Source organism: Aquarana catesbeiana, linkage group LG13 (assembly GCF_042186555.1).
Source record: "Aquarana catesbeiana isolate 2022-GZ linkage group LG13, ASM4218655v1, whole genome shotgun sequence".
NCBI classification, from domain to species: domain Eukaryota; kingdom Metazoa; phylum Chordata; class Amphibia; order Anura; family Ranidae; genus Aquarana; species Aquarana catesbeiana.
This window is the reverse complement of record NC_133336.1, coordinates 123,000,245-123,028,129: the sequence shown is the minus strand read 5'-3', so window position 1 is coordinate 123,028,129 and position 27,885 is coordinate 123,000,245. Positions and strand designations below refer to the sequence as shown.

At 44.2% G+C, this 27,885-nt stretch overlaps 1 protein-coding gene across 1 annotated transcript in view; it reads right to left on the bottom strand.

Moving 5' to 3' along the window:
* The window catches only part of PLEKHG3 (pleckstrin homology and RhoGEF domain containing G3), a 251,286-nt gene extending 237,013 nt beyond the window's left edge, over positions 1-14,273 (bottom strand). The window contains exon 1 of the mRNA XM_073609396.1: positions 14,214-14,273. The gene's annotated coding sequence lies outside the window, so the exon portion shown is untranslated. The remainder of the gene's footprint in view (positions 1-14,213) is intronic.
* Between the last annotated feature and the right edge of the window lie 13,612 nt (positions 14,274-27,885).

Sequence of the window (27,885 nt, the reverse complement as noted above, 5' to 3'; positions counted from 1 at the left end):
TTAGGTGACTTCCAAAGACATTTGGTTCCACTAGATTTTAGTTAGGGGTATCGGAGTAAAGGGGCTGAATACAAATGCACGCCACACTTTTCAGATATTTATTTGTAAAAAATATTGAAAACCATTTATCATTTTCTTTCCACTTCACAATTATGTGCCACTTTGTGTTGGCACTCTGTCCCTTTAAGCCACAGCCAGTATTCAGCGCAATGAAAATCGCACCCAATCCCTTTTTCTTAGCTGCGGGGCCCAACTTATGATCCTGCACACAGGCCCACTGCTTTCAGAAAATGCCCCTGACCTGAACTCATCATTGCGCATCCATTCCATATGCTTGTATGTGACATTACATACTGTACATCACATACAAGCATGTGGGCTGGATGCGAGGAGGTGGATCAGCAGGATGAGTGTGCCAGGACAGGTAGATGTGTCTCATCTCTGCTTCCTTTCACCACTCTGCATATCACACATATCGTAGATGAGCAGGAGGGGTTCAACGGTGAAGAAAATGAGCAGGAGGGGTTCAGCGGTGAAGAAAATGAGCAAGAGGGTACAGCCAGATGAGCAGGGGCATTAGGCCAGATGAGCAGGGGGATTCAGCGCTAGGCCAGATGAGCAGGGGGATTCAGCGCTGGGCCAGATGTGCAGGAGGTACAGAGGTGGAGCAGAAGAGCAAGGGGTACAGAGGTGGGGCAGAGGAGCAGGGGGTACAGAGGTGGAGCAGAAGAGCAAGGGGTACAGAGGTGGGGCAGAGGAGCAAGGAGGTACATTGGTGGAACACATGAGCAGGGGGTTACAGTGGTGGGACAGATGTGCAGGAGGTACAACCCTGGGGCAGATGAGAAAGGGGGTTACAGTGGTGGGACAGATGAGCGAGTAAGTTCAGTGTTAGGACAGATAAGAAGATGTTACAATGGTGGGACAGATGAGCAGGGGGATACAGTGGTGGGGGCAGATGTGCGGGGTAGTACAGTGGTGGGGCAGATGTACAGGGGGACAGTGATCTGAGGTGTGAAGGTGCATGAATTGGGGCTCATCTGAGGTGTGGAGTTGCAGGAATTGGGGCTGATCTGAGGCGTGAGAGTGCAGGATGTTAATTTCTCACTACTAAAAGTAGTTTACAGCATTTACTTTATAAAAAATCCTTTTCGTGATTGAGAGTGTGAGGATTACATTTTTGTTTGTTATAAAATTGGCATGCTCAATTTCTTTGAAAACATTTTTCGGCACACTGTGCTCAAAAGCTTGCCTATCCCTGGTCTATGACATAAAATTCCAATAAAATACATTTTTGTTTTTGTTTGTAACATGACAAAATGTGGAAAATGTCAAGGGGTATGAATACTTCAAGGCACTGTATCTTCTCTAAGACCTCCATATCTGGCCCCCTTTATACCTTCTTAGACCTGTATATCTGGCCCAATTTATACTCTCACAGATCTCCATATGTGGCCCCATTTATATCGTCTTAGACTGTATATCTGGTCCCATTCATACCTTCTCTCTGACCTCCATATCTGGCCCCATTTATTTCTTCTCGCAGACCCGTATATCTGGCCCCAATTATACATTCTTTTAGACCTATTCAAAAGGTCATATATAGATCAAGAATCTCCTAATGAACACCCAATACTGTATGTTTTTCTCCTTACATTTCAAAGTCATAACCGTAATGGCACAATGGAACTTTTTATGGAAACCGATGACAGACCTAAAAAGTGTTTCCTTACTTATTTCACAGGTCAGTGCATGCAGGAATAGTATACCTGAACATTACACAGTCATTTTCTGGTGTGTAACGTGTATATGGAAACACAAATAAACCAAAAGCAATCCCTTTCTATCAGACAGATCTTCTAAAATACGATTAATCCAAGATGCTGCAAACCCTGGTTACAGTGAGTATGTAGGTCTCTTCCTAAGACCAACACAAACACAGCATTCTAAGCACAGTTTGTTCCCATCAGTGGCTGACAGTATGACGTTGACCCAGACTGTAGCTGTCTATATTAAGTGAACATATCTGCTGAATATACCCAATGCATTGCACACAGTATTGTGATGTGTACTGAGAATCTGTACATCTGAACCCATTTATACCTTCTCTCAGACCTGTATATCTTGCCCTATTTATACTTTCTCTCAGACCTCAGTATTTAGGCCAGTTTATACCTTTTCTCAGCCCACATCTGACCCAATTTGGAGCTTCTCTCAGATAGGGATGGGCCGAACACCCCCCAGTTTGGTTCGCATTAGAACATACCGAACAGGCAAAAAATTCAGCAGAACACACAAACACCGTTAAAGTCTATGGGACACAAACATTAATAATCAAAAGTGCTAATTTTAAAAGCTTATATGCAAGTTATTGTCATAAAAAAAGTGTTTGGGGACCCGGGTCCTGCCCCAGGGGACATGGATCAATGCAAACATTTTTTTTAAAAAAGGCCGTTTTTTCGGGAGCAGTGATTTTTTTTAATGCTTAAAGTGAAACAATAAAAATTAAACATTCCTTTAAATATTGTGCCTGGGGGGCGTCTATCCCCTTCCCGCCGAGTGTACGCAGATGTGCATACTTGGCTTTCAGGGGTTATACCGGGATGATGCCCACAGCTGCAGGCATCATCCTGGTACTGTTTTTTAGAGCCGGCGATTGGCTTTCCAAGTATAACAACCGATGCAGCTAAAAGCAGCTCGGCTGTTATACCGGAGGAGTGGGAGGGGACGTCCCCCCCTCCCGCCGCCCTTACCAGGCCTTCCGATCCATCGGGAGGCCTGATCACCAATCCGCCGCCTCCAGCGGCTACTGACAGTCTGGAACAAAGCCGTAAGCGGCTTCGTTCCAGCCTCCTAATTGTAAACGCGGAAGCAACGTCATGACATCACTTCCCGTTTACTCAGCTGCCAATGGCGCTGGTTTTATAAAATATACAGTATTCAAAATCGCTGAAAATGGCGATATGAATACTGTGAAGTGCAAAGGAGGGATCGGGGGTCCTTTAGACACCCGATCCCTCCATAAAGAGTACCTGTCACCACCTATTACTGTCACAAGGGATGTTTACATTCCTTGTGACAGCAATAAAAGTGATAAATTTTTTTTTTTTTTTTTTTAAACACAATTTATAAATATAAAAATAAATAAAATAAATAAGAAAAAAAATGTTTTTTAAAGCGCCCCCATCCCTGCGAGCTCGCGCAGCAAAGAAAACGCATACGGAAGTTGCACCCGCATATGTAAACGGTGTTCAAATCACACATGTGAGGTATCACCGCGATCGTCAGAGCGAGAACAATAATTCTAGCATTAGACCTCCTCTGTAACTCTAACCTGGTAACCGTAAAAAATTTTTTAAAGCGTCGCCTATGAAGATTTTTAGGTACCGTAGTTTGTCACCATTCCACAAGTGCGTGTAATTATAAAGCGTGACATGTTTGGTATCTATTTACTCGGCGTAACATCATCTTTCACATTATACAAAAAAATTGGGCTAACTTTACTGTTTATTTTTTATTTTTTAAAGACTTTATTAATAAAGGAATAATCAAAAACCGGGTATTGTCTTTTTTACCATTTCAACACTTTTTTTGTGAAATGGTAGGGGTACTTGTACCCCCATTGAGGGCATGTGGCCTGGTACGGTTCAGGAGGGGGGGGGGGGCGCTCTCTCGTCCCCCCCTCTTTTCCTGTGGCCTGCCAGGTTGCGTGCTCAGATAAGGGTCTGGTATGGATTTTGAGGGGGACCCCTACACCATTTTTTTTTTTTTTTAATTTGGCGGAGGGTTCCCTTTAATTTCCATATCAGACCCGAAAGGGCCTGGTATGGATTTTGATGGGGACCCCCACACAATTTTTTTTTTAATTTTGGTTCGGGGTTCCCCTTAATATTTATACCAGACCCAAAGGGCCTGGTAATGGACTGGGGGGGGGGGGATCCCATGCTCTTTTTTACAATGATTTTTATCTATATTGCCGAGACCCAACAATTCATTACAGCCGCGATCAGTTTTAAATGACAATTTTTCCTTTAGAAATGTCATTTTGTTGTGGTACTGTTCTAAACACGGGAAAAATGCGCCACTTTACAGGCATACTATAGACACCCCCCCAGGCATGATATTTAAAGGAAAATTTCATTTTTATTGTTTCACTTTAAGCATCAAAAAAAAAAAAAAAAAAAAATCACTTCTCCCGAAAAAACTGACTTTTTTTTTTTTAATTTCATTGATCCATGTCCCCTGGGGCAGGACCCAGGTCCCCAAACACTTTTTATGACAATAACTTGCATATAAGCCTTTAAAATGAACACTTGATTTTTCATGTTAATGTCCCATAGACTTTAACGGTGTTCCGGCGGCTTTCGGATTTGCCCCGAACACTGCATATTGTTCGGTGTTTGCAGAACATCCAAACAACCAAAGTTCGGCCCAAACTTATGCTCGGGCCGAACTGTTCGCCCATCCCTACTCTCAGACCTATTTATCTGGCCACATTTATATGATCTTAGACCTGTTTATCTGGCTCCATTAATATCTTCTCTTAGACCTCTATATTTGGTCCAATTTATACCTTTTCTCAGACATATTTATCTGGCTCCATTAATACCTTTTATTGGATCTGTAAATCTGGCCCCATTTATACCTTATCTCAGACCTCCATATCTGGTGTCATTTATACTTTCTTCCAGACCTGTATATCTGTCCTCATTCATACCTTTCTCTCAGACCTCCATATCAGGCTCCATTTATGCCTTCTCAGATCTGTATATCTGACCCTATTTGAACCTTTCCTCAAGCCTATATATCTGGCCACATTTATACCTTCTCTCGGACCTGCATATCTAGCCCCTATTAAACCTCCTCTCAGACTTCCATATCTGGCCCCATTAATATTTTCTCTCAGACCTCTATATTTAATTCAATCTTCTCTTAGACCTTTATAACTGGCCCTACTTACACCTTTTTCTAGACCTGTGCATCTGGCTTTGTATATCCTTTATCTGAGACCTTCATATTTGGCCCAGTTTATACCTTCTCAGGCCTGTATATCTGGTCTTATTTAAACTTTCTCTCAGATTTGTACATCTGCTCCAATTAAACCTTCTTAATCTTAACACCATATCTTGCCCCATTTATCTCTCCTCTCACACATCTGGCCTTATTTACACCTCCTCTGAGACCTCCAGATTCGGCCCAAATTATACCTTCTCAGACCTGTATATCTGGTCTGTTTAGCACCACAATTTTAACATTCCAGGTTTGCATGCGTGTTTAGACGTGTTTTTAATGCGTTTCTAGTGTGTTTTTTTTTTTCCCCTCTTTTTTACTTTGACACTTCAGAAATCTTGGGACAATAGTTTCTTATGTGCATTCCAATGCATTTACAAGCACTCTGATGCATTCTGGAATAAAAAAAAAAAAAAATGCAGCATTATGTACTTTTGTGGAAAGCACTGGAACTGACCGCACTGGTGTGAACTAGGGCCTTTGGAATACATGTCAATTACTGTACATGTGTTCCAGATGCATTTTAAAGGGGCTCTAGAAAGCATCTGGTGTGAACCAGTCCTCATACCTTCTCTTAGACCTGTACATCCGTATGATTGTATATCTGTATATCTATTATTTCTGGCCCCATTTATACATTCTTTTAGACTTATACATGGGTCACGTATAGATCAAGAAACTTCTAATAAACACCTGGATGTTTTTCTCCTTACACTTCAAACAGCAATGGGTACAATGGAATTTTTCGTGCAACGCAATGACAGACCAGGTCAGCACCTGCAGGAACAGTATACCTGAAAATGACGCAGTCATTTTCTGGTGTGTACAGAATATGTGGAAACACAAATAAACCAAAACTAACCATTTTCTACCAGGCAGATTTTATAATATATGACAGGGGTCTTCAAACTTTCTAAACAAAGGGCAAGATTACTGTCCTTCAGTCTTTATGGGGCCGGATTGTGGCCAGCAGGAATAGAACATTTTTCGGGCATCAGTGGGAGTAAACACTGCCCCAGCTTTGGTATTAGGGGGGAGGAATAGTTCCCCATTGTTGGTGTTAGTGGGAGAAATGGTGCCCCATTATTGGTGTCAGTGGCAGGAATTATGCTCCATTTTTGGTGTCAATAAGCGGAATAGTGTCTCACATTAGGCTAAGTTCACACTGCAGCGGGGGGTGTTAGCGGTAAAGCGCTAATTTTTGCGGCGCTTTACCGCTGTTATAACGGCGCTTTTCAGAGGATAGCAGGGAGCTTTTAACCCCCCGCTAGCGGCCGCATAAAGGGTTAAAAGCGCCCGCAAAGCACCACTGCCGATTTCAAATGGCAGGGGCGGTGTATACACCGCTCCCCCCACCGCCTGAAAGATGCTGCTTGCAGGACTTTTTCTAACGTTCTGCAAGCGCACCGCCCCAGTGTGAAAGCACTCGGGCTCTCACACTCGGGATGCAAGGGAGGCATTTTTTCGGGTGCTTTGCAGGCGCTTTTTTTTTTAAGCCCAAAGCACCTGAAAAATGCCCCGGTGTGAAAGGGGTATTAGTGGGGTGAACAGTGCCCCAAGGGCCAGAAAAAGGCAAGCAAAAAGGCAAGCAAAGGGCTGCATCTTGTCTTTCCGGGGGGGGGGGGGCTGCAGTTTGGAGACCTCTGATATACAGTATCTGAGATGCTGCAAACTCTGGTTGCAGTGACTATGTAGGTTGCTTCCTGACACCAACACAAACACAGCATTCTAAGCACAGACTGCTCCCGTCACTGGCCGATAACATGACGTCTACCCAGACTGCAGCCGTCTGTACAGAGTGCTAGTGTTGTATTCACTGAATATGCCCAATGCAGTGCACACAGCATCCAAGATTGTTTTGTGCTGTGTTCCGAGATCCAAGAACTCACTCAAAGGCAGTCTACAGTTGTGTTGTAGTGAGTACAACCCTCCCAGCAAAGGGGAATTAAAAAAAGTATGATTTTCTATTGGTTATTTTATTACTAAGTAATATAAGTGAAAATATGAATATGTGCACGTACCATTAATCATTTGTGTTTTACAGCACATCTGTAAGGCCTACAGCAACCCAAACGAAATTAAAAAAAAGACAGCTGCAAGATGTAAGACCTATGGGAACCCAGACAGCATCAAGGACAGGTAAACTTTTAGTACATGCTGTTCTTAAATAATGCAGTCACCCCCCTAAATGCAGTTCACTTGGTACAACACTTACCTTCAACCTGTTCAGGGAAATTCATTGTGTAGTTCTGTCTGAAACCAGCCTTTCATCCTAATACTTTTCTGCAGAGTCCACTGCATCCTGCACAGCGGTCAAAATTACTCCTATAGGAGGAAATCTGTAGGCTACCATAAGTATGGCTCTCCCATAAGAATGAATGTGGCCACAGCATGCATGCACAAGAAGGAACCAGCAGGGTCACAATAGGCAGTGTGGCTCAGGGCAGGTTTTCACAGCGAAGATGGCTAGATTAATGGACAAGGTGGGCTGCATTCATTAAAGAACAACTTGTTCTAACCCAACATCGGTCCTTACCCTTCTTTATTCTATCCAAAACATAACAAAAATTTGGATTCTCACTTTATTACATTTGTACTACAACCAATGCTTAGATATATAAAACTGGAGTTTATGTTGAAGCAGATGCACATAAATATAATGTGTTAATTGTTGCAACACAGTAGCTTAGTAATTATAGCTCTTCTGCCTGGCAGCTCTAGAGTTGTTGGTTCAAATCCCAACCATGTCACTACCTGCCTGCAGTTTGCATGCTCTCCCTGTGTCTGCCTGGCTTTCCTCCCACACGCCAAAGACATGCTGGTAGGTTAATAGGGTCCTGTCTAAATTTGCCCTATTATGTGTATGAATGCAAGTTAGGGACTCTAGAGATTGTAAAATCCCTGACCGCAGGAACTGATGCAGATAGATATTGATATATATATATATACACACACACACACACACACACACACACCACACACCCATACAGTATATCACAAAAGTGAGTACACCCCTCACATTTTTGTAAATATTTTATTATATCTTTTCATGTGACAACACTAAAGAAATGACACTTTGCTACAATGTAAAGTAGTGAGTGTACAGCTTGTATAACAGTGTAGATTTGCTGTCCACTCAAAATAACTCAACACACAGCCATTAATGTCTAAACCTCTGGCAACAAAAGTGAGTACACCCCTAAGTGAAAATGTCCAAATTGGGCCCAAATTGTCAATATTTTGTGTGGCCACCATTATTTTCCAGCACTGCCTTAACCCTCTTGGGCATGGAGTTCACCAGAGCTTCACAGGTTGCCACTGGAGTCCTCTTCCACTCCTCCATGACGACATCACAGAGCTGGTGGATGTTAGAGACCTTGCGCTCCGTGATGTCGTCATGGAGGAGTGGAAGAGGACTCCAATGAAGCTCTGGTGAACTCCATGCCCAAGAGGGTTAAGACAGTGCTGGAAAATAAATGGTGGGCACACAAAATATGGACACTTTGGGCCCAATTTGGACATTTTCACTTAGGGGTGTACTCACTTTTGTTGCCAGTGGTTTAGACATTAATTGCTGTGTGTTGAGTTATTTTGAGTGGACAGCAAATCTACACTGTTATACAAGCTGTACTCTCACTACTTTACATTGTATCAAAGTGTCACTTCTTCAGTGTTGTCACATGAAAAGTTATAATAAAATATTTACAAAAATGTGAGGGGTGTACTCACTTTTGTGATATATATATATATATATATATATATATATATATATATATATATATAAAAACACGATTTTGACTAAGATGGGAATCACAATTTTTTTGCGCGATCATGATCACGATTCGCTCGGTGTAACATCATCTTTCACATTATACAAAGAAAAAATAAATTGGGCTAGCAGAAAATAATGATTTTTAGTAGGCAACAAAATGTCAGAAAATGGGTAAACCTCCCACATTTACACGCCAGAGTTCTTTCCTCTCTCTGCACTTGTTAGGCCCCTTTCACACGGGGCTGTCTGTTTTCACTACTCCGCTTGCTGAGCATGGATCGCTCCGTTGATCCCCGCTGGGCCGGCACATAAGTCAGTCTCTGCACCTCTAAGGGGGGGAATCGGATGATTACGGACCGCCTGTCCGTTTTCATCCGATCCGATAGGCGGATGGAAAATAGGACATCCATCCATCTGGATTTTGCAGAGCGAATCGGATGTCAGCGGACAAGTCACCGATGACATCCAACGCTCCATAGAGCTGTATGGAGCGACCTTCAGATTCCCCCTGAAAAAACTGACAGGCAGATCTGAACGGTCCGCACGTGTGAAAGGGGCCTTAGAAAGAATTGTGACATGCTGTTTTGAAGATTGGGAAGGGAAAAAAGATCACAATTTCGATTCTTAACAATTAATCCTGCAGCTCTAACACACACACATATCTCTGTGTAAATTGCCAGCTCTAAAAAAGTTCCATAAATAAATAAAAAGGAGGCATCATCACAGCAAGTTACAGCCCAAGAGTTACATTTTGATTTTAAAAAGCTATCACCCAGAACAGTATAAAACAAACAAGTAGGGTTGTCCCAATACCTAACATTTGCCCGAGTACTTGTACTCGGGTAAATGCTCTGATCCATAATCCGATACCTGGGCAGTCAGGGGTGGAGTTACAATCACCGATTTCCCTGTATACATTTCAATAAAGCAGCTGACAGACGCTTCTCCTCCTTTCAGTTGCTTTATTGAAATCTATACAGGGAGATTGGTGTTTGTAACTCCCCCCACCGTCGCAACGATCACCCCTGACTGTCCCCCATATCCTCCTCCAGCTGTCAGGATGGAGAGCGGAGGAAGGAGCCGATATATATGTGACTTACCGGCTCCTTCCTTTTCCAAATGCAGAGTCAGTGATCACAGACTGTTCATTCAGAACTGTCTCTGAGTATCTTAAAATGTGTTTATGATGTTTCAGTTTATGAATGGGGAGGAGCCTCTGTCTCCTGTCCATTCATCTTCAGTGCAGCTGAGGCTGCAGAGAAAGGGACTGGGAATCTGTGTCCTCTGTCCCTTTCCATGTCTCAAAAGGGAGATGTCAGGGGTCTGTTAAGACCCCTGATATCTCACCAAAGCCACCCCCCAACAGGGCTTAAAAAAAAAAAAAAAAAGGAGTTGTAATAAATATTGAAAAGGTTAAATTGTAAAAATAATAAATAAAATTAAAAAAAAAAAAAAAAAAAAAACACACACTGACAACCACTGTGACTTTTATGAACATGGAGGCACATTCTGTAAGATATTCTCTGCCTATGAAATGTCACGACAAGAGCTATTGCACTAAATCAGATGCCCGTATCCAAATCCATTGAGGAGTCTTGTGCATTCTTATGCTGTGTACACACGACCGGAGTTTCAACGGACTGAATGATGTCGGACTTTGACGGACTTCCGTCGAATCGGACTTGTCTACACACAATCACACCAAAGTCCGACGGATTCGACCATGATGACGTACGACTGGGCTAAAATAAGGAAGTTCATATCCAGTAGCCAATAGCTGCCCTAGCGTCGGTTTTTGTCAGTTGGACTAGCATACAGACGAACAGATTTTTCGATTGGACTCGAGTCTGTCGGAAAGATTTGAAACATGTTCTAAATCTAAAGTCCGTCACATTTTCAACAGAAAAGGTTCGCTGCAGGTCCGATGAAGTCCACACACGGTCAAATTGTTCGACGGATTCATTCCGTCGGACAAGTTTGGTCAAAAAGTCCGGCCATGTGTACACGGCATAAGAAATATTTCACAGCTCTCAAATTGTAAGCTGCCCATAGACTTTAGAAGGCACGATTCAACTACCTCTGACAATCTAGGAAAATCGCTCTACTAACTAATTAGCTTGTATAAAAGAAGAAGCCAAGGTGCTGGATCACTAAAGACACACTAAGCACTCACAAAGAATTGTTGATTGTGGAGTTCGTGTCCATATAGTTAGGTGGAAGTGGCAGAAGATCCGCACACAACAACTTGAACTTACGAACATCAAATAGGGACCAATGTACTGGGAATTCAGCAGGGAAATGAAACCAGACTGTGATCCACAGCTCTTAGCAGATCAGACCAGGGTAAGGATGTATTGAACACGTAAGAAAAGCAGAAGCCAAGTCACAGGATCTGTAAAATCGCACCAACATTCATTAAAGTGGAGTTCCACCCACTTTTACAACTCTTCAGTATCCCACACTAAACTGTACACTGTAAACGAATTGGATATTTTTACATTTTTTTTCTCAGCACCTACTGTATATCTGCTGTATTCATTTTTCACTTCCTCCTCCCTGGCCGTGGCCCATCGCATCATTTCCTATTTGCAATGCCTTCTGGGAAGGAGCGGCAACTTCCTCTGAGACTGCCGTTGCTATGGAAACCTGACCTGAAACCTTTTACACTGCTTGTGCTGCACTGAGCATGTGCGAGATCTGCAAGGATGAGATCCAGGAAGAAATACAGTCTGGCTTCAGATGCCCACACTGGCCTCGGCCTGCTGTTAGTTTATAAAATAACAAACTAATGTTATAAACTAACAAAACAGACCTTAGTTTACAGACTAACTTTACTAGAATACATTAAGCTTGTGTATTATAGGGGTATTTTTATTTAAAAAGTATCATTTTGGCCGGAACACCACTTTAATTAAGACATATCCAGACTTACACATAACTCCAACCACAAAGGGAAGTTCCTCTTTAAGTCCTCCTCCCCAGCCACATTTGACATGTTTTTTTTTGGGGGGGTGGAGCGGGTACCTAGTTTTGACAGTTACCTTCTCCCACTTCCCCTCCCTCCTCGCAGTCTTCTGGGACACCTCACAGGTCCCAGAAGACTGAGGGCCATTCATAAAGTGCAGCACAGCTTGCACATGCGCAATAGGCAGCCACCTGTGAAGCCTAAAGCAGCATAGCTGGCTGCCCAAACTTAGGATGCCGGCGCCGGAAAGTCTAGTGAAGAACTAGTCTGGGTGAGGAGAGTGCTGGATCTTTGGACAGGCAAGTGTCCTTTTATTAAAAGTCAGCAGGTAGAGGATTTGTAGCTACTGACTTTACTTTTTTTTCCCCAGTGAACCTCTTTAAGCCGATGGGAGGCAGCTCAGCCTTCCCTCGTTTTTAGAGTGCAGCACTAAGAGGTTCTGAGAGCTATCACAGACATTGCAAACCATTCGGTTTCCTAGCAGGCCGGCTTACCATCCATCGGCTCAGCGATCCTCCGATGCCCTGCTGTGTTCAGTGGATTTCACTTCTATTCCTGGAGGTGCCTCCCATCAGCTTAGTTGTAAGTCTGGATATGTTTTAATCAATAAATGTTGGCGAATTTTTACCGATACAACGCCTTGGCTTTTGCTTTTCTTACATGTTCAATGGATCCTTCTGAAGTGCTGATCACAGTCTGGTTTTACTTACCTGCTGAACCCCCAGTACATCAGTCCCCATTTGTGGTTGGTAGTTCAAGTTGTTGCCTGTGGATTTTCCACCACTTTTTTTACTGCTAATTCCACCCAACCAAATGGACACATGAACTGTACAATCAGCAGTCCATTGTAAGCACTTAGTTATTGTGTCTTTGGGCACATGTTAATTATGTTTGTCTAACTAATTAGCTTGGCCAATCTCACTATTACTTCAATTCAGTGGAAGAGTGGAATGGGGTGCAGGAGCCTCTTGCCACCAATCAGAAGAAACAATAACCAGGATGGGTCTTTAACCATTGAATGATTCCCGACAGCAGAGGACTCAGGGGCCACCTGCAGACATGAGACCATCACCCGAACATTTAAACCAACAATTCTTCTTCTGCATGACAAGCTGGGTTCTCAGATCAGACTACTGACCAAACCAGAGGTGGGTGGCTGCACTACAGCTGTGGCCTGATGAAAAGCTTACTAGATTTGATTTTCACTTTTTACTGCAGTGTACCTATAAAATATTAGGGAGCTCATAAACAGCATGTGCTGGTGACAATGCAACATCACTCTTTTAGTCCTCATGCACACGGACGTTTTTACAGCTGCTTTTTTGAGCTTTTTTTGCAGCTTAAAAAGGCCTGTCTATGTTAGTCTATGGCTTCATGCCCACCTAGGCGTTTTTGAGCTGCAAGTGGCATAGGCGTTTTTAAGCTGTAAAAAAAACCCAGGACCAGTGGGTTCTGAAAGACGTTTTTCAGCTGTAAAAACGCTCTAACGCTGAAAAACGCTGAAAAACGCTGAAAAACGTCATTCACCAACGTTTTTTAGCGTTTTTGATCCATTGGAAAAAAAAAAAAAAAAAAAAATTTTGAAATAAAAAAAAAACGCTAACGCGGAAAAACGCTCAAAAACGCTATTGCAAAAACGCTGAAAAAAGCTGAAAAAAGTAAAAAAATAATCACTGCAAAGATACTGGCGTTTTCAGAATGTTTTTTTTAACAGCCTGTGTGCATGAGGGCTTACAATACACCATTTTTTATCAGTTCTGGAACTGATGTATGCACCGGCAAGGGGGTGCTGGAGGGTCTATTGTCTATGAGAGTGGGAGGGGTAATTGTTACTGTGGAACCTATTTGGGGGGGGGTCTATTTATGTTAGGAAGGATCTACTGTTGCTGTGAGGGGTGTATTGTTGCTGGGGGAAGATCGGTTGTTGCTAGATCGGATCTTTTTGGGGGGTTATGTTGGGGAGGATCTACTGTTGCTGAAGGTGGATCTATTCTTGCTGATGCAGGATCTATTGTTGCTGGGAGGTATTTTGTTCCTGGGGTGATGTGTTGTTGCTGATTGGTACTGGGAGGTGGGTAGAGACAAGTGATGGAATTCAGGAGGTAGGTAGGGGGTGGACACAAGTGACAATTTTGGGGGGGTATATCTGCACCTCTTCTCTGCCAGTAATTGAAGAACAGACAAGGATTTCATAGTAACAATCAGAGATCATCAGAATATGAATAGCACAGTTCCCTCTGCAGCCATTTCTCCTCCAGTATAATCCAGACACATTACAGGGACTGAGCCCCCCATACATCACTTATATATCCCGATTCCTCCGGTGATATGACAGCAGTGTGCTGTGATAAGGAAAGTCACAGGCAGCTCTTCCCATCCATGGAGCAGGCTCCCATCCCCATCAGACAATCCCGGCCATGCACTGGCCCAGGCCAGGATTACCGGATTACAGCCGGCTCTACTCACCGATCACCTCCCGTCCACCATCCTCCTCCGAACCTCCGCTCTCTCTACACACACCGCACCCACTGCACGAGTCTGCCTGCCACATATGGCCACACCCTCTACGGGAAGGCCCCTCTGCCCGATCCCGCCCACTCCTATTCAAACCTACATAAAAGTTCCCCGCCTTCTGTGGGAAACCACGCCCCCGGGCTATCCATCAACACGTTTCAAAACAAACCCCGCCCACCGGCACATTCCAGGACAAGCATCTCCCAGACAGGACCGTCCATCTCTGTGTGCTGTGTGATGGCAGCACCGGGAATACACACGGGACCTCAAGATCACATGACACCTCCTGTGCTGACTTGTCATGAATTGTCCCCATGTATGTTTGTGAACTCCACCTATGGATTGGATAGAACAGTTACATTGGTCTGGCTTCATATAGTTACATACCGTAGTAGGTGAGGTTGAAAAAAGGGGACATACTAAAAGGAATGACAGAATGGAATGCCCATAGACTTTAACAGGGAGATGGAATGCCCATAGAGAATAATGGAACAAAGTGGAATGCCCATAGAGAATAATGGAAAAAGAAAAATCTATTTTTGACAGACTCTTTAGACATATCATCAATGTCTTTTTTTAAAACCTACTTTTAAATATCAGTGGCCATGTTTAATATTGAGATTAGGTGGGATTATTGTTGTTTTTTATGGCATAACAAAGGTGAATGACAGAAGGGAATGTCCATAGAGTATAATGGGAAGTAAACTGGGAAGTCAAATATAAACATTTGCAGGCAAATCTGAGAGACGTAGCAATTCCACCTTTCCCACAGCTGTTCCTCAAGTAGAATAGCAGATTGTAAGATTGAGATTATTTGGGATTACAGCTGTTTTCTATGGAATGACAGATAATTAATAGAAAGGAATGCCCATAGAGTATAATGGGAAGCAAGATGTGACCTGGAGTCAGAACCATTGCTCATATCAGATCAATCTTTAGCAGACATACTCTCTATGTTCAGTGGTAATGTTCAAATTTGACATTAAGCGGGATTATTATTGTTTTCTATGGAATGATAAACATGACAGAATGGAATGCCCATAGAGTATAATGGGAAGCAAGATGTGACCTGGAGTCAGAACCATTGGACATATCAGATCAATCTTTAGCAGACATTCTCTCCATGTTCAGTGAAGATGTTCAAAATTTAGATGAAGCGCGATTAGCATTGTTTTCTATGGAATGACAAAAGGTGAATGACAGAAGGGAATGCCCATAGAGTGGGAAGCAAAATATGAATGGGAAGCAAAATAAAAACTTGTTTGCAGGCAAATTTGAGAGACGTAGCAATTTCACCTTTCCCACAGGTGTTCCTCAAGTAGAGTAGCAGATTGTAAAGTTGAGAATATTTGGGATTACAGCTGTTTTCTATGGAATGACAGATAAATTAAAGAAAGGAATGCCCTTAGACTTTAGCAGGGAGATGGAATGCCCATAGAGAATAATGGAACAAAATGGAATGCCCATAGAGAATAATGTGAAGCTAAATGTGACCTGGACTTAGAACCATTAGACATATCAGATCAATCTTTAGAAGACTTTCTCTCCATGATGAATGGCAATGTTTAATATTGAGATGAAGTGGGATTAGCATTGTTTTCTATGGAATGACATGGGTGATTGACAGAAAGGAATGCCCATAGACTTTAACAGGAAGATGGAATGCCCATAGAGATTAGTGGAACAAAATGGAATGCCCCTAGGGAATAATGGGGAAAAAAATTAATTATTGACAGTCTTTAGACATATCAAATTATCGTAATTTTTTGCAAACCTACTTTTAAATATCAGTGGCCATGTTTAATATTGAGATTAGGTGGGATTATTGCTGTTTCTATGGCATAACAAAGGTGAATGACAGAAGGGAATGTCCATAGAGTATAATGGGAAGCAAAATATGAACTCATTTGTACGCAGATCTTGGAGACATAGGGATTTCACCTTTCCCATAGTTGTTCCTCAAGTAGAGTAGCAGATTGTCAAATTGAGATTATTTGGGATTACAGCTGTTTTTTACGGAATGACAGATAAATGATAGAAAGGAATGCCCATAGCGTAGAATGGGAACCAAGATGTGACCTGGAGTCAAAACCTTTCAACATACCAAATAAATACTTAGCAGATATACTATCCAAGTTCAGAGCCAAGATTTAAAATCGAGAGTATTTGGATTATAATTGTTTTCTAAGAAATGAAAGAAGGAAATGCCCATAGAGCAGCCCTCAAAAATTCCACTCACCTGCTCACATTTTGCAAGTGGATTTTGAGGGCTGGCAGATGTGGGCTGTCTGGGGGGTGGGCGAGCACCACCGGCAGGCGGGTTGTATGGGAGCCGTTCTCCCAGAGGTCAGAGGAGAAGAGGGATTAGAGCCGCCTACCGCATGATCAGAGCGCCGGTAACATAACAGCTTTCATTTTAATAGCTGTGTGTTCCCCACCATGCCCCGTCACATACAGCCCCTCCTCTTTGTCCGGGCACTTTGATAGACAGATCACCCGTCCAATCCTGGGATGAGTGATCTGTCTTTCAAAGTTCCCTGGACTCTGTGGGCATTCCATTCTGTCATATGTTGGTCATTCCATAGAAAACAGCTGTAATCCCATTTAATCTCAATCTTACAATCTGCTACACTACTTGAGGAACAGCTGTGGGAAAGGTGAAATTGCTATGTCTCTCAGATTTGCCTGCAAATGAGTTTATATTTTACTTCCCATTATACTCTATGGGCATTCCATTCTGTCATATGTTTGTCATTCCATAGAAAACAATAATAATCCCGCTTAGGCTATGTTTCCACTATTGCATCCCCAAAGTCGCGCGATTTTGACGCAATTTTTTTACCGCGATTTTACCGCGACTTTTTACCGCGACTTGAAGCAATGCCTGTATCTATGGACCTCAAGTCGCATCAAAGTGGGACCAAAGTAGTGCAGGGACTACTTTGAAGTCGCTGCGACTTGAAGTCGCACAGATATGAACGGTACTCATTGGAAATCATGGGAAACAATTTGTCATGCGACTTTTCAGTCCCAAGTCGCATGAAAAGTCGCACTAGTGGAAACAGAGCCTTAATGTCAAATTTGGACATCAACACTGGACATAGAGAGTATGTCTGCTAAAGATTGCAAAAATAGAAGTGTATCATAACACGGAGTGGCACCGTGGATACACACAAAAAGTAGACCTGTGCCACGTCCTATCAAATTTTCAAGAAACAAACAAGAGGGACTTTTGGACTTTCTAGGCACAACTACAACAAACTGGTTATTTAAAATAACATTTTATTTACTTAGAAAAATACATAGCAAAAAGGACATTGCTTAAAAACCACAACATGTGCATAGATTAAAGTGCTCGCTATACAACACCATCTAAAGTATACAGTTATTCGGACGTCTGGGTAAACACTCCACATAAAGATCAGTCCGAAGAGATGGCTCGATAGCAAATCCGTAGTCAATTCATGTCACGTAAATCTTTGATGCTCGACATGTTTCGCGTGTCATCACGCTTCTTCAAGAGCGACACAGCATATGTTGTGGATTGTCGAATATATATAAAATCATGAAAGAGGTAATAGTCCGCAAGCCCAGAAAAACCGGAAAACCGGCAATTTAATATACCTATGCACGTCGGGGTGGATGTGAACTGGTACTAGCTTGTTGCATATTGCCTATTCCAGTGTTGGTTTTAGAGATGTTATTCTATGTTCTATGTGCACCTGGGTTCCGCAGTAGGGCTCAGGCAGTCATAGAAAACAGGTGCCAAACGGCACAGTATCATCAAAGGTGGTCTACCAATACTTTGTCCTGAATGTAGTAGGAGGGAGACCTGCGACGTGCGATGTCGTCCTATGGCTGGAGCGGAATGCTAAAGATTGATCTGATATGAGCAATGGTTCTGACTCCAGGTCACATCTTGCTTCTCATTATACTCTATGGGCATTCCCTTCTGTCATGCCATAAAAAAACAACAATAATCCCACCTAATCTCAATATTAAACATGGCCACTGATATTTAAAAGTAGGTTTAAAAAAAAATTGATATGTCTAAAGAGTCTGTCACAAATTGAATTTTTTTTCAATTATTCTCTATGGGCATTCCACTTTGTTCCATTATTCTCTATGGGCATTCCATCTCCCTGTTAAAGTCTATGGGCATTCCATTCTGTCATTCCTTTTAGTATGTCCCGAAAAAAGACACAAGTCCATCGAGTCCAACCTATGTGTGTGATTATATGTCAGTATTACATTGTATATTCCTGTATGTTGTGGTCGTTCAGATGCTTATCTAATAGTTTTTTGAAACTATCGAAGGTCCCCGCTGAGACCACCGCCTGTGGAAGGGAATTCCACATCCTTGCCGCTCTTACAGTAAAGAACCCTCTACATAGTTTAAGGTGAAACCTCTTTTCTTCTAATTTTAATGAGTGGCCACAAGTCTTGTCAAACTCCCTTCTGTAAAAAAGTTTTATCTCTATTGTGGGGTCACCAGTATGGTATTTGTAAATTGAAATCATATCCCCTCTCAGGCGTCTCTTCTCCAGAGAGAATAAGTTCAGTGCTCGCAACCTTTCCTCATAACTAATATCCTCCCGACTCTTTATTAGCTTTGTTGCCCTTCTTTGTACTTGCTCCATTTCCAGTATATCCTTCCTGAGGACTGGTGCCCAGAACTGGACAGCATACTCTAGGTGCAGCCGGACCAGAGCCTTGTAGAGCGGGAGAATTATCGTTTTATCTCTGGAGTTGATCCCCTTTTTTAATGCCAATATTCTGTTTGCTTTGTTAGCAGCAGCTTGGCATTGCATGCCATTGCTGAGCCTATCATCTACTAGGACCCCCAGGTCCTTTTCCATCCTAGATTCCCCCAGAGGTTCTCCCCCCAGTGTATAGATTGCATTCATATTTTTGCCACCCAAATGCATTACTTTACATTTTTCTACATTAAACCTCATTTGCCACCTCAACACGCTCTGGCGTAGATTGTCACGAGCCCACAAACTATGCTCCGAGAGATCAGCCCTCACGTCTTTTCTATATAACCCCAAATTGCCCGCAGGTCTCACTCATCAGATGTCCTCCCCGTGGGCGACCAGAGACCTGTTCCATTTTGGCCACCTAGTCCACCCATGCACTCGCAGGCTACTCTCCTTTGAGGAGCTTCAAAAAAAATTTGGCATCCCAAGGCAGGCGTTCTATGGATACCTGCAAATAAGACACTATGCCCAATCTATAGCCCCAGACCTACAATTCTCAACTCCAACTATGTTTGAGAGCCTGATGTTGGAAGGCTCGGCTAGACGAGGGCTGATCTCTGACATATACCAAATATTGAATTCCTACAACTTCCTAGACCAGGGCAAGCACACATACATGCTCCGCTGGGAGAAGTATCTAGGCGAGGAGATACCGGAAAACACATGGCAGACGATCTGATCCCAGGCAGCCAAGAGTTCACTTTGTACTTTGTATAAGGAGAACGCATACAAAATTCTTTTTTTCTGGTATATGATGCCTGATGTACTCCGAGCCATCTACCCTTCCAGTTCAGACAGATGTTGGCGTTGCCACAAGGATAGAGGGACTCTATACCATATCTATTGGTCATGCCCTAAAATAGCACCGTTCTGGACGGAGGTCCATCTTCTACTGACTCGCTTGCTGGGGGTGGGGGTGCCCTGGACTCCGAAATTATTTCTCCTTGGGGTGTCTGGGCTGAATATACCCCGACACTCCAGGAAACTACTAGGCCATGTAATCACGGCGGCGAGGTGCCTGGTCGCCCTGCACTGGAAAAAACAGACCCCTCCCACTCAAACAGATCTCTACACCAGAATAAAGGATATAGAACTTATGGAAAAAATGACAGCCCGTCTACGGGATAGACTGGAAACACATGACAAAGTCTGGGATGACTGGCACAGGCGGGAGGACCCACCCTAGGCTGGCGGCAGAGCCTCCCACACCCCCCCCCTCCTTCCTACACTTCCTTTTCTCTCTCTTTCTCTTTATACTATCCCTTTCCTTAATGTTGGACTATGTCCAGAACAAAATAGATACTTGTTGGTTGACGAACTTTGCGGATGAAGAATATATTACACCTCTACGTTATATAGACGAATATATCCTACTGTTTACTGAATATCAGTTTGAATGTCTGCCAAATGTATTTTGTATTGAGTAAACTACAATTTTTTTGTATCTTTATACATCTGTGACTAATAAAAACTGTTATTTGAAAAAAAAAACACCTCATTTGCCATGTAGTTGCCCACCCCATTAATTTGTTCAGATCTTCTTGCAAGGTTTCCATATCCTACGGAGAAGATATTGCCCTGCTTAGCTTAGTATCGTTTGCAAATACAGAGATTGAGCTGTTTACCCCATCCTCCAGGTCGTTTATGTATAAAATAAATAGGATTGGTCCCAGCACAGAGCCCTGGGGGACCCCACTACCCACCCCTGACCATTCCGAGTACTCTCCATTTATCACCACCCTCTGAACTCGCCCTTGTAGCCAGTTTTCAATCCATGTACTCTCCCTGTGGTCCATGCCAAGGGACCTTACTTTGTACAGTAAACGTTTATGGGGAACTTTGTCAAATGCTTTTGCAAAATCCAGATACACCACGTCTACGGACCTTCCTTTATCTAGATGCCAGCTCACTTCCTCATATAAGGTTAATAGATCGGTTTGGCAAGAATGATTCTTTATGAATCCATGCTGATTACTGCACTCAGTATATACCCTGTACATACTCCATACCTGTGGAAGCGGACAATCACTTTAGTAGCCGGTGCTCAAATGTCTTTCTGCACAGTGAACACAGGGGGTCACTCGCTTGACACAGCTGCCATTCATGGAACACTTTGTATTTTTCTCAGTTAATGCAAGACATTCTCTGATTGGAGGAGGTGTCGCAGTGACTTCATGATCTCCCCTGTTATCCTGTCAGAGAATCCTTTCCATTCACTGAGAAGAATACAAAGCAATCTATGAATGGCACCAATGCTAAGCAAGTGACCCCCTCGGTTCGCAATGCAGCAGGGCACAGGACCAAGAAGATGTTGGTGATCGCTCTAATAGTTGTGCCACTACCTCCACAGGAGCCATTTGGTAGATTGGGTTCTCTGTTTTTTTGCCTCAACTCTGTGAAAAACCTTGGCCCCTCTAACAAAGATTAAAGCGGTATTATTTTGCAGCTAGCAAAAAAAATAAACAAAGAAATCCCCTGCAATGGCATAATGTGCTAGTATGCGTCACATACTAGCACAGTATGAAATACTTATCATAGAACGAAGCCCTCCAGTGGTGCACTGTTACCGCTGACAGGGCTTCCATCTTCACCCGATCTCCCTTCCGTCTTCGCGGGCTTCGGCTGCATTAGTGGCCGGAGCCGCGATGACATCACTCCCGCGTAAGCGCACGACAGCCATCGGCTGTGGCGTGGTGCTCTGAAGGTTTGGCACAGTATGCATGTGCTGGTGATGTCACCGGCTGCATCCATTGGGAATATCTCATAAACACTGCAAGAGATATTCACTGTACCTAGAGGTAAGCCTTATCATAGGCTTACCTCTAGGTACAAGTCCAAAAAAAGACTTTACTACTACTTTAAAGCAGAGCTCCACCCACAAGGGGAAGTTCCACTTTAAGGACTCGTTCCCACTCCTCTTGAAGAATTGGCACTTTTGAGAAGTGGGGGGGGGGGGGTACCTGATTTTGACAGGTACCTGCTCCTACTTCTGCTCCGACCACCTAGGCAAACGGAGCAGAAGTTTCCCCCCCCCCACCCTGCGGTCTTTTAGGACACGTGACAGGTCCCAAAACACTGCATCCACCATTCATGATGTGCAGCTTGCGCATGCGCAGTGGACACCCGGCTGTGAAGCGCCAAGCTGTCACAGTTGTGTGCCCATGTTGAAGATGCCAGCACCATGGAAAGAAGTTAGCAAGTGAAACCGACTGGGGTGAGCACACTGCTGGATCATGGGACAGGTGAGTGGCTGTTTTTTAAAAGTCAGCAGCTACAGTTTTTGTTTTTAGACTGATGGAGGAGGTGTGGCTAGCTTCCAAAGTTCACCATAAACGAGGACAATCAGGAAGCAGAATTCAAGGCACTATTGTGAGCAAACTCCGCCCACAGCAAGAGGTCTGACCAGTTGTTATGATGGTTAGAAATATAGCAACGTAGGAATTTTTCCAAGGACTGATTGGCTTGTTCTGCGGCCCCATAAGACTGTGGGTGATACGCAAAGGATAAAGCAAGCTGAATTCCCATCTGTACACAAAAGGCTCACCCGAACTGGGGCACAAACTGACTACCCCTGTCAGAGACGACCACCTTGGGTAGCCCATGTAAGCGAAAGATCTCCCCAGCAAAAATGGAAGCCAGTTCCTTAGAAGTGGGCAATTTCTTAAGTGGGATACAATGAGACATTTTTGAGAATCGGTCAACCACCATAAGGATAACTGTGTTGCCCTGGGAGTTGGGTAACTCCACAATGAAATCTATAGACAGGTGGGTCCAGGGCCTCTCTATATTGGGTATGGGTTGTAGGAGGCCCACTGGAAGGTGTCGTGGAGTCTTACTCTAAACACACGGAACAGGCAACTACAAAAGCGGTTACATCAGCACTTAGACTAGGCCCAAAAGAGTTGATTCTTCCCAGGGCTGCCAGCAGCCTTGGGAGAATGTTAAGTCTGGAGCATGGCAGTACGGAGACTCTCTGGGACAAAGCAGCGGTCACAAGGTTTCTCAGGAGGAGCATGGACCTGAGTGGCAACAATTTTGTCACCCAAAGGAGAAGTGAGACTGGTGCAAACCTCAGCCAGAATACGATCAGAAGGAATCACAGGAACCGGAACCGACTCCATCTTGGAAGTGGAGGAAAATTGTCGCGACAAAGCGTCAGCCCTTACATTCTTAGTACCAGGTAAGAATGAGATGTAATTGAAACTTGACAAGAAAAGAGCCCATCGCGCCCTTCTGGGAGAGAGGCATTTAGCCTCAGACAAGAATGTGAGATTCTTATGGTCAGTAAGAATGAGAACCGGCACAGTGGTACCTTAGAGGAGATGTCTTCATTCTTTCAGGGCTAAAATTATTGCTAACAGCTCTCTGTCCCCAATCTCGTAATTGCACTCTGCAGGTGACAATTTCTTGGAAAAGTAGCCACAAGGATGCATAGCGCCTTTAGAGGTATAACGTTGAGACAGAAGGGCGCCAACTTCAGTCTCAGAAGCATTAACCTCAAGGATAAAAGGTAATGTAGGATCAGGATGTGCCAATACAGGAACAGAAACAAAGGCAGCCTTGAGACTCAAAGGCCTTAATGGACTCCGCAGACCAACTGAAGTTACGAAAAAAACTTACGATAATAGTTGGCAAAGCCAAGAAAACGCTGCAGAAAACGTAAACCCATGGGTCGGGGCCACTGTAGGACTGCTGAAAGTTTCTCTGGGTCCATCAAAAAACCAGCAGTGGAAATGACATAACCCAGGAATTTAACCTGTTCACGATGGAATTCGCACTTCTCCAATTTACAATAGAGATTGTTCTCTCTTAGTTTCTGAAGCACACGACAGACATCTGTGTGGTGGCTCTCCAGGGACTTGGAAAATATGAGGATATCGTTGAGATAAACCACCACACATAACTGCAACAAATCTCGGAGGACATCGTTAATAAATTCCTGGAAAACCGCTGGAGTGTTACAAAGGCCAAATGGCATTACGAGGTACTCATAATGGCCTGTTCTGGTATTAAATGCAGTTTTTCACTCGTCACCCTCCTTAATCCTCACAAGATTGTATGTCCCTCTCAAATCAAGCTTTGTAAAAACCGTTGCTCCCTTGAGGCGGTCAAATAACTCCGTAATCAACAGAATCGGATAAGCATTCTTAATCGTGAAACGATTGAGACCCCTATAATCAATACAAGGTCTCAGTTCACCACTCTTCCTCTTCACAAAGAAGAAACCAGCACCAGCAGGAGACAAGGATTTGCGGATGAAACCTTGAGAAAGTGCATCTGCAACAAACTCCTCCATGGCCTTATCCTCCAAGACCGACAAAGGGTAAACCCGGCCATGAGGGGGTATGGCACCAGGTTGAAGGTCAATTGCACAATCATACGACCGGTGTGGAGGCAAACTACAGGCTTGACCTTTGTCAAAGACATTACTAAAATTGCGGTACTCCTCCAGCAGAGAGGAGAGTGAAGAGGTGCACAGGACCTTGGCTACCTTCTGGAAGCATGTCTTACTTCATTGTGGGGACCAGGAGAGAACCTCAACACAGAGCCAATCAAAAGAGGGGTTGTGCCTCTGTAACCAGGGATAACCAATAACCAGTGGAAAATTAGGTGAGGAAATAACTTGGAATTGGATTATCTCATGGTGAAGAGACCCTACGGCCATAGACAACGGAACAGTCTCATGAGTCACATGGGCAGGCTGTAGAGGTCTCCCATCAAGAGCCTCAATGGCAAGTGGATTGGCACGCAGCTGCAGCAGAATTGAGTGCTTCGATACAAAGTCAGCATCAATGAACAGGCCTGCAGCCCCAGAGCCGATTAGAGCCTGTATCTCGACGGACGACTCAGCCCAAGAAAGGGTAACCGGAACCAGGGGCTTGTCCTTCTGGATAACTGGGGATGAAACAACGCCACCTAAGGTCTGTCCGTGACAGGACCTCAAGGTTCGGGCATTCCCTGGACGGGTAGAACAAGACTTCAAAAAGTGACCTGGCTGGCCACAATAAAGGCACAATCTCTCCTTCCTCCTAAGGGCTCTCTCATCCGCAGAGAGATGCATGAAGCCCAAGTGCATGGGTTCACCTTCACTGACCGACTCTGTACCAGGAGGCATAAGAGGTGAGGGAGGCAAGGGTGGGACTGCAAAGCTCGGAGACAAATGTACAGGCGGCTTCTGCAAGCGCTCCTTAAAAGAGAGTCTTTCTCTGAGTCTGGAGTCAATGAGGATGGCAAACGTGATCAACTTCTCCAGCTCAGTGGGTATATCTCGGGCTGCTATCTCATCCTTGATGGTATCCGAGAGACCATGAGAAAAAGCAGCCACAAGGGCCTCATTGTTCCAAGCAAACTCTCATACTGCTTGATGGACATGAGGCACTTGGCAGCAGAAGCGGAGCATGCGGGAACATCAAATACCCTTTTAAGGGAAGCAACAAAGTCTGGGTAACGCAGGACAATGGGTTTTTGCATCTCCCATAGAGGGTTTGCCCAGACCAAAGCTCTCTCAGAAAGCAAAGATATCACAAAACTTACTTTGCTTCTGTCCATGGGAAACGTCTGGGGCAGCATCTCAAAGTATATCTCAACCTGGTTAAGAAACTCTCTGCATTGGACTGGATCACCCCCAAATCGCTGTGGAAGCAGAACGGAACCAGACATACCTCTTGTAGAGGTTATACTCAAGGCGGGTGCCTGCACAGAGACTGGAGCAGCAGCAGGGACAGCCTGCAACACAGGTTGTACCGGAGCAGCCACAGTGGATGATACCAGGTGAGCCATGCGACTCAGGAGCATTTGTAACGCCATGGCAAACTGATCCATGCGGTGATCCTGCTCATCCAATCTGGAAAAAATATTACCAACAAGTGGATTGACTGCATCTTCTGAATTCATGGCCTTCGCTTACTGTCAGAAACCATGAATCAGACCGAGACAGAAGTACAGTTAAATCACACTTGTTTAATAATAAAAGTAAATAGAACAAACGTAGTCAAAACATAGCCAAAGTTCAGTAACCGGAACGGATAGTCAGACAAGCTAGAAAGTCAGGAAGCCAGGAATCAGCGTAGTGGAACAGCAAGCAGGATCTGGAGCCAGAAGAAATGTCAGCCAAGCAAGTCTTTAACAGGAGTGCAGGAGAAAGCCTCTGTGATGTTGACCAAGGCGAAGGCAGGGATCGTCTTGGCTGGACGGCTTAAGTATGCAGGACTGACGAGCAGGATATCATCAACAGGTGAGTCACTGTGGAGAGCTAGGAGCTGGCAATTAGCCAACAGCTGAGCGGGCAGCTCAGAGAAGGAAGGGCTGAGCCCAGCCCTGACACACTGCGCCCTGTCATCCTCTCTCTCCCCCTCACTCGCTTGTGAGTGCCATTTGTTTTATATTGTATTTTACTCAATAAATTGTGCTACATTATGCTGGTTTGGCACTTTCTTCCCTTCCCCTTTTTTGCTACAGTTTTTGTAGCTGCTGACTTTTTTTTCCACAGGAGACCGGAGCTGCTCTTTTAGTAAATGGATATGGCAATATTATTGTGAGCGCAAATATAAAAACCTGGCCTGCACACAACTATATTTCAGTATCAGAAATCAAACACCAGACTGGTTAGAGCCCTTTCACACTAGGGCGGGGGGCGGCGTCGGCGGTAAAACGCCGCTATTATTAGCGGCGTTTTACCGTCGGTATGCGGCCGCTAGCGGGGCGGTTTTACCCCCCGCTATCAGCCGAGAAATGGTTAAATACCACCGCAAAGCGCCTCTGCAGAGACGCTTTGCCGGCGGTATAGCCGCGCCGTCCCATTTATTTCAATGGGCAGGAGCGGTAAAGGAGCGGTATACACACCGCTCCTTCACCGCTCCGAAGATGCTGCTAGCAGGACTTTTTTTACCGTCCTGCCAGCGCATCGCTCCAGTGTGAAAACCCTCGGGGCTTTCACACTGGAATACAAGCATCGGCACTTTCGGGTCGGTTTGCAGGCGCTATTATTAGCGCAATAGCGCCTGCAAACTGCCCCAGTGTGAAAGGGCTCTAAGTGGTAAAAAAAAAAAAAGCTAAATTTATTGTCACAGGTAAAGTAAATGGGAGTATTTGTATAAATGAACAAATAGAAATTGGTTCAATCACAGCTCACTAGACACTAACAACCACTAACTCCTCTGTAACCAGCATGCTACAACTGCTTTATAGTGCATTCTATACGAATGGCTATGATGATATATAAGGCTCCCTAGAGAGGTATCTCTTACCATGGACAATGGGCAAAGTTCTTGTGAAGCAGCTACCTGGGTGAGCAGTCCTTAGCGCTAGTTCTTCAGCTGGCTAGTGTTGGGGTCCAGTGTTCATGGTGGTGCACATACTATAATACAGTCTCAATAAAGTCTGCTTTCAGCGAATAAGGCTGCTAGTTAGATGGCCAGTTGCTATGTGCTCAGTCTCTGCTAACAGCAATTGATGAATGACAGCATTACCCTCTCACCAGTTCCATCAATTCAGTAACTTTGGTCACACTGTTCAGATGTCAGCTCACTTCTAGATCTGCCTTCTTCTGGCCGAGGGTCCCGCCCAGGCCAGGAGAAGGCAGGACGGGTGAAAGGGAGCCATGCAGTGCAGTACAGAAATGGTTTCACAGCTTCTGCTGTTCTTGTCTCATTGAGCTCAGACATCGAGCTCTTTACTGCCACCTCTGGCTACTATGTGCATGTGCACCCCTCGTGTAATCTGTACTCTCAGCAACATGTCAGCTTTGTGAAAAAACAGGCTGGGACCAGGTAAAGACCTCCTTTACAAGTAAGGGCTGTAAGGGAAAGGGAGGGGGTTTGTTTGTGTACAGGGAGGGGCCAGAGCCTTGTGTGTTAACAGATTTG